The sequence below is a fragment of the Euphorbia lathyris genome, chromosome 2 (assembly GCF_963576675.1).
Source record: "Euphorbia lathyris chromosome 2, ddEupLath1.1, whole genome shotgun sequence".
Classification (NCBI taxonomy): Eukaryota; Viridiplantae; Streptophyta; class Magnoliopsida; order Malpighiales; family Euphorbiaceae; genus Euphorbia; species Euphorbia lathyris.
In genome coordinates, this window is record NC_088911.1 from 73,151,397 (window position 1) to 73,159,076 (window position 7,680).

Sequence of the window (7,680 nt, forward strand, 5' to 3'; positions counted from 1 at the left end):
CTTATCCTTGGATCGAGAAGCGGCAACAAGACCTTCCATCAGAATCTTGGAGGTATCAACTGTATTGCCCTGGAATATATCTCCAAGGACATATAAGTCGGTGTCTTTGACCACACTACTAAATGTGCGACCGAACAGACTGTGACACAGAAATTTGTGTAGATACAGGATCGAGTTGGAGTTGATGGATTGGTTATAGGCGAGTCGAGGATTGAATCGCCAAAATCCCGTTAGCATCCTCCATATATCTGTGGATGTCATATCTCTGCCAGGATGACGTTTGATCGTATCCCTTGGGGGAAAACCAAACCAGGCATGTAATTCAGGGTATCAAAAAGTAAATGTTTCGCCATCTCGACGAAAACTGAGACGCACCCTTCGTTTGTTCACGAAACGAACTGTACAGAAAAACAAGAGAATCCAGTCTCCAATAATAGGAAACCGCATGTGGGCGAACTTGGTCCATCCCAATCTCTCTAAATAGCGATTCATGTCATCGCTTATCCCAAGTTCAGTATTTAAGAACTCGTCCATATACAGCATACCAACGAAGAACGCATATCGACATTTGTAGTAGTGTCTGCCTTCGTCATGGTTGAAAATAGGAAACGGCGCACCGTAGCATTCTGATATGTCAGGACGCTTATTGCGCGAAGCAGCAATCTGCTTGGAGGATTTGTGTTTAGCAGTCATGGTTTGTGAGGAACAAAAAATGTTTCTGTAACTTATTTGATAATGGTGTGTTTAGAATATCAGAAGTTTGTTCTGACAGGGATAAAAAGAAAATGATGTAATAGAAATCTGAACCTCTATAATTTATTTAAGGGAATCATAAGACGAAAGGAGGTGTTTTTCTGATGCGAAAAGGCATAAAATCATACCTCTGAAAGTTGAAGAAACTCAATTTTTTGAGTTTGAAAGGCTGTGTCTGCAGGATGAAGAAGAAACCGGTCTGATGGTGCAGAAAACACCCGTGTCGCGACCGAGAATCCCAATTCTTGGCCGCGACACGCTGATTTCCTTACGGAAATCAGGCGTCGAAACCCTATATTTCTGATTCTCGGCCGAGAATATAAATTCTCGGTAAGATCAGAAAATCTCTTACCTGTTTGGACAATTCTGAAAATGTAAATTCTCAACTGAGAATTCCAAATTCTCGATTGAGAATCACTGAATTTCTTCTTATTCGACTATTGACCTAAAATCTGATTACAAACATGACTTAAACATATTTTCATGGATCTAAATCTTAATATAAAGTCATCTAATAACTAAAAATCATAAAATTGACATGTATAAAAATAAAAACTAAAATAAAACTAAAAATGAAAAATTTAAACTAATAAAAATTCAAACAAAACAAAACAAAATGAAGAAAAAGTATACGAAATTAAACGAATTAATCTTCAGGAAATTGTGTTATGAACTTAATCTCCTTAATTGGAACATTTTCGTAATAAATTTTGCATCTATTACCGTTAACCTTGAAGCGAACTCCGTTAGGTCCTTCAAGTTCTAAAGATCCATAGTCGAATGTTTTAACGACTAAATATGGTCCTGTCCATCTAGACTTAAGTTTACCTGGAAACAATCGGAGCCGTGAATTAAATAACAGCACCTTATCCCCAATGTTAAAGCTTTTGACTTTAATCTTGGCGTCATGCCATTTTTTCACTTTTTCTTTATATATTTTTGCATTTTCGTAAGATAAATGACATAACTCATCCAACTCATTTAAGTCAAGCAAACATTTCTTACCTGCTTATTGTAAATCAAAGTTAAGTGTTCTAATAGCCCAATAGGCTTTATGCTCTAATTCTAATGGTAAATGACATGCTTTCCCATACACTAATCGGTATGGTGTCATTCCTCTTGGTGTTTTAAATGCAGTACGGTATGCCCATAACGCATTGTTAAGTTTACAAGACCATTCTCTTCTAGAAGACGAAACTGTTTTCTCTAGAATCCATTTGAGTTCTCTATTTGATATTTCCGCCTGACCATTCGATTGAGGATGGTATGGCGTAGATACCCGGTGGTGTACTCCATATTTTCTCATAAGTGCATCAAAACTTCAGTTTATGAAATGGGTACCTCCATCACTTATAATGACTCTAGGGCAACCAAATCTACAAAATATATTTTCAAGAAACCTAAAAACAACCTTAGAATCATTTTTTGGGGTTGCAATTGCTTCAACCCACTTTGAAACATAATCTACGGCTACTAAAATATAAGTTTTACTAAAAGAAGGGGAAAAGGTCCCATGAAATCTATTCCCCACTTGTCGAAGACTTCAACTTCTAACATGTTCGTGAGAGGCATCTCATCTTTCCTTCCTAAATTCCCGGTTCTTTGGCATTTGTCACAACGAATAATAAATGAACGGACGTCCTTAAACAACGTAGGCCAAAAGAATCCACATTCTAATATCATGGCCACTATTTTACTAACGCCGTTATGCCCTCCATAAGAGCTAGAATGACATTCTGACATTATGGACCCGTATTCATTTTCACTAACGCATCTCCTAATCATTCCATCACCACAAGTTTTGAACAAGAAAGGATCTTCCCAAAAATACTGTTTAACGTCAGAAAAGAATTTTTTCTTTTGTTGGAAATTTAACCCTTCTGGAACAATGTTAGCTGCGAGATAATTTGCTATATCCGCATACCACGGTGACATGACACTTTTTATTTGATAGAGATATTCATCAGGGAAATCATCTCGTATACCGATAGTTTCACCTATAGGACCGTTTTCATCTTCGAGTCTTGATAGATGATCGGCGATAAGGTTTTCTACTCCTTTTTTGTCTTTAATTTCTATATCAAATTCTTGTTACAACAAAACCCATCTAATTAGACGTGGTTTTGCATCTTTTTTAGCAAATAAATACCTTAAAGCTGCGTGATCGGTATAAATAATAACTTTAGAATCTAACAGGTATGACCTAAACTTATCATATGCAAAAACTACATCTAGCATTTCTTTCTCGGTTGTGGTGTAATTTAATTGTGCACCTGACAGTGTGTGACTGGCATAATAAATAACATGAAGTTTCTTATCCTTTCTTTGACCTAAAACACATTCGACGGCTAAGTCACTTGCATCACACATGATTTCAAAAGGTAAATCCCAATCGGGTTTAGCAATAATGGGTGCACTGACTAAAGCTGTTTTCAATGTTTCGAAGGCCTTAACACAATCTTCATTGAAATCAAAGGTTGAGTCTTTCATGGGTAAATTAGTAAGTGGTTTGGAAATTACAGAGAAATTTTTAATAAATCGTCTGTAAAAACCTGCATGTCCTAAAAATGATCTTACTCCCTTAACAGTAGTTGGAGGGGGTAATTTCTCTATCACTGAGGTTTTTGCTCTATCTACTTCTAATCCTCTTTCAGATATTTTATGACCTAAAACAATTCCCTCGTCGACCATGAAATGACATTTTTCTCAATTTAATACTAAATTCGTTTCTTCACATCTAGATAAAACTTTATCCAAGTTCTGTAAACATGCATCGAAAGAATCTCCATAAATGGAAAAATCATCCATAAAAACTTCCATGATATCTTCAATGAAATCGTTAAAAATTGCAGTCATACGACGTTGAAATGTTGCTAGTGCATTACATAGACCAAAAGGCATTCTCTTATATGCAAATGTTCCATAAGGACATGTGAAGGTTGTTTTATCTTGGTCATCCGGGTAAATATAAATTTCAAAGAATCCGGGGTAACCATCTAGAAAACAATAGAAAGCATGACCGGTTATCCTTTCGATCATTTGATCAATGAAAGGTAGAGGAAAATGATCTTTCCTGGTTGCTTTGTTGAGGTTCCTATAATCTATACAAACCCTCCAACTTGTGGTGGTTCGTGTAGGTATTAATTCACCTTCGTCATTCCTTACAACAGTTATGCCTCCCTTTTTAGGTACACAATGGATCGGACTGACCCATTCACTATCCGAAATAGGATAAATGATTCCATTGTCTAAAAGCTTAGTAATCTCATTTTTGACTACTTCTTTCATATTCAGATTTAAGCGTCTTTGCCTATCCGCTTTAGGTGGCTTATCTTCTTCTAAGTGAATTCTGTGCATTACAATACTAGGATTAATTCCTTTCAAGTCTGAAATTTGCCATCCCATACTTCCTATCCTATTTCTAGCAACTTCTTTCAATTTTTCTTCTTGAACATATGTTAATTTGTTAGAGATAATTATAGGTAGAGAATCACCTTTGCCTAAGAAAGCGTACCTCAAATGGTTTGGTAACTCTTTAAGTTCTAATTTAGGGGGAATTACAATTAAAGGCGGAACTGGTCCATCTTCTCGAATCAAAGGCTCTGGGTCCTTATCTTCTAATTCTTCACCCATTATTGGTTCTATTATTTCTTCTTTTTGAATAATGTCATTAACACATTCTTCAACTAAATCAAGTTTCATACAGGCGAATTCCTCCATAGGATATTTCATCGCTTTGTTCATATCAAACTCGATCTTATCTTCTCCTATCCTTAAAACTACTTTCCCTTCCGACACATCAACTAGAGCACGTCCCGTGTTCATAAACGATCTACCAAATATTAGTGGACAATTAACGTCATATGCAAAATCTAATATAACGAAATCGGTAGGAAAAATAAATTTGTCGACTTTAACTAAAACATCTTCGATTATACCATACGGTCTTTTAGTGGTTTGATCCGCTAATTGCAAAACCATATTGGTACGTTTGATATCTTCTTCTAAACCTAACTTACTAAAAATAGACAATGACATTAAGTTAATACTGGCTCCTAAATCACAAAGACAACTTGGGAATTCAATATCGCCCAGTTTACACGGAATAGTAAAACATCCGGGATCTTTGAGTTTAGTAGGCAAATTACTCGACACTATCGAACTACAGTCTTTAGTTAGTGAAATGGATGAAATCCCTTCCCAACTAATTTTCTTTGAAATTAAATCTTTTAAGAACTTACCATAATTGGGAATTTGCGTAATCGCATCCATAAATGTCAAATTAATGTGCAAATTTTTAAGTTTGTCTAAAAATGTTAAAAGTTGTTTGTCATAGTCCTTATTTCGGACTTTGTGTGGAAAAGGTGGTTTGGGTACAAAAGTTTTTGTACTTGAGTCAATTGGTGAAATTTTAGTGTTTGATATATCTTCGTTGGATTTTGGTAAATCAGTTCCTGGTAAAGTTGAATTTCTGGGCATTTCCGGACCTAAGTAATTTTTCCATGAACGAAGAGTGATAGCCTTAACATGCTCTTTCGGATTTTCCTCCGTATGGCTGGGAAGACTTCCCTCTTTGCGGGATGGAATTGATTTAGCAAGTTGTCCAATTTGAACCTCCAAATTATGGATGCTAGATGAATGGTTTTTAATAAGCTGATCGAATTTATTCTCGATCCGTTTAAAACCATCATCGTGATTACTTATTTTTCCACTCATAGCATCTATAATATTGTCGATTTTAGAAGATAAAGTGCCAATCGTATCTCTTGATTGATTTTGATAAGTATTGGTACGATTTTGATTAGCATTTGCATTATTATTATTATCTCTCCAGTTAAAGTTAGGATGATTTCTCCATCCAGGATTATAAGTATTGGAATAAGGGTTATTAGTTTGGTTTTGCCATTGGACAAAATTTGCATGTTCAGTCTCGCTCATACATTCATAATCCACATCCGTTGGAATTGGATTACCATTAGAATCGCACGGTGCCATAAACCTATCAATTTTGTGCGATAAGGCAGAAAATTGGGCTTGTAACATCGCAAATGGATCAAGATTCACTATACCTTTAACCGATGATGTGTTTGAGGATGATGGTTTCACCACTGGTATGTGTCCACGATCTGCGGGCCACATACTGCTGTTAAGTGCCATTTCCTCCAAAAGTTCTCTTGCTTAGGCAGATGTCTTCTTCATAAATAACCCTCCCGACATAGCATCTAATGAACCTCTAGTTGTAGGATTTAATCCATTATAAAATGTTTGCATTAAAAGTGCATCGGGCAATTGGTGGTATGGGCATAAACGTTGAAGTTCTTTAAAACGTTCCCAAGCCTCATAAAGAGTTTCGTTATCATGTTGAGAAAAAGATGTTAACTCTTTTATGACTCTTGCGGTTTTTGCTAAAGGAAAATATTTTGATAAAAATGCTTGGGCAAGTTGGTCCCAAGTTTCAAAAGTTGCGACTGGCATAGAAGTTAACCATTCTTTGGCCCTATCCTTCAAAGTGAAAGGAAAAAGGCGAAGTTTGATTGCTTCGGCAGTCACATCTGTTATTTTAAAAGTGTCACAAATTTCAAGAAAATTTGTCAAATGGGTGTTAGGATTTTAGTTAGGCAACCCATAAAACGTCACATTATTTTGTAACATATTAAGCAAAGCGAGCTTAATTTCAAATTGGTTTGCGACAATTCTGGGTCTAACTATACTGTTGGTTACACCGGCCACTCCTGGCCTAGCGTAATCCATAAGTGTTTGTGGATTTGCCATTTTTTCTAGCTCGGTATTTGTTTTTACGAGAGTTTTGTTTTTGTTTTTGTTTTTCTTGTTTTTCTTGATGGTTTTTTCAATTTCTGGGTCTAATGGGTTTGGTGCAATGCCTGAACTTCGAGAATTGCGCATGAACCTGAAATCGTGCACGAACCAAAATTACCTTCAAAAACAGAATTTGAAAAATAAATATGTTAGTAATTTAAAATAATTGAATTATAAAAGTTTGAATAAGTATATGTAAACCTAGATTCGAAATAAAACACGAAAAATCTAAATTTTTGTTAAAAATTTTGGCGTTCCCCGGCAACGGCGCCAAAAACTTGTTGAGCGATTTCCGCAAGTGCACGGTATACGCTTGTAGTAATAAAAGATATCTGTAGGTGCCGCGGCCTTGCCCGGAAGACCAGGGGGGTGGACACCGTTGACGACAAATGCTGTGATTGGCGCCGAAAGCAACCAATCGCGGAATCAAGCTGCTCGGTAAGGCCGGAGCTCGGAGTATGGAAGAGTCGCCACCCACGAATGGGAAATGAACACCGATCCCTTGCGGGAGATCGATGAGGGTTCGGGAAATTTGGATACGAGCCGAGAAGGCTAGCTCCTTTCTGAAGAAAGGCTACTAGGCACCCCGACATCGCCCGGTTCTGAACCACTGGCCTCCTACTTAGCATGTTAGGCGCTAACGGACTGATCGCATATTTCTTTAAGTTTAAAATTCATTTGAAACCTTTTCTTTCTCGTTTTGAAAACCGTTTTGAGCATATTATTGAAAGCCATATTAGTAAAGAATCACCCATTTACATGAATTAGGATATATAGAAGAAAGAGGGAGATAGAAGGAAGAATTGGTTTATTTACAACGTGAATTGTGTCTTAAGCCATACATTCAATCTAAACTAATCTCACTCCCCGAAAAGAAAGTTTATTTACATGGTTCGTACCTTAATCGCCGTTGGAACGATTTAGATACGTTTCAAAACCCCGTTAATTTACATGCTTTTCACTCGAATCGCCGTTGGAACGACTCGAGCGTTTGAAAACGTTGAACAAGAAGTTTTAACCAAAAACGTGATTAAGCATACAAGTCCAGTTATTTTTGGTACAAAATCGTTTAGTTAGGAAAACGATTCAAAACTATATTATTTACAAGGA

At 36.5% G+C, this 7,680-nt stretch overlaps 1 non-coding gene across 1 annotated transcript; it reads left to right on the forward strand.

Annotated features, from left to right (window-relative positions):
• The first annotated feature begins 6,040 nt into the window (after positions 1 to 6,040).
• LOC136221307 (small nucleolar RNA R71) lies at positions 6,041 to 6,147 on the forward strand. The gene has a single exon (XR_010685081.1). It is a non-coding gene; the product is annotated as a small nucleolar RNA R71 (small nucleolar RNA).
• Positions 6,148 to 7,680: the final 1,533 nt, after the last annotated feature.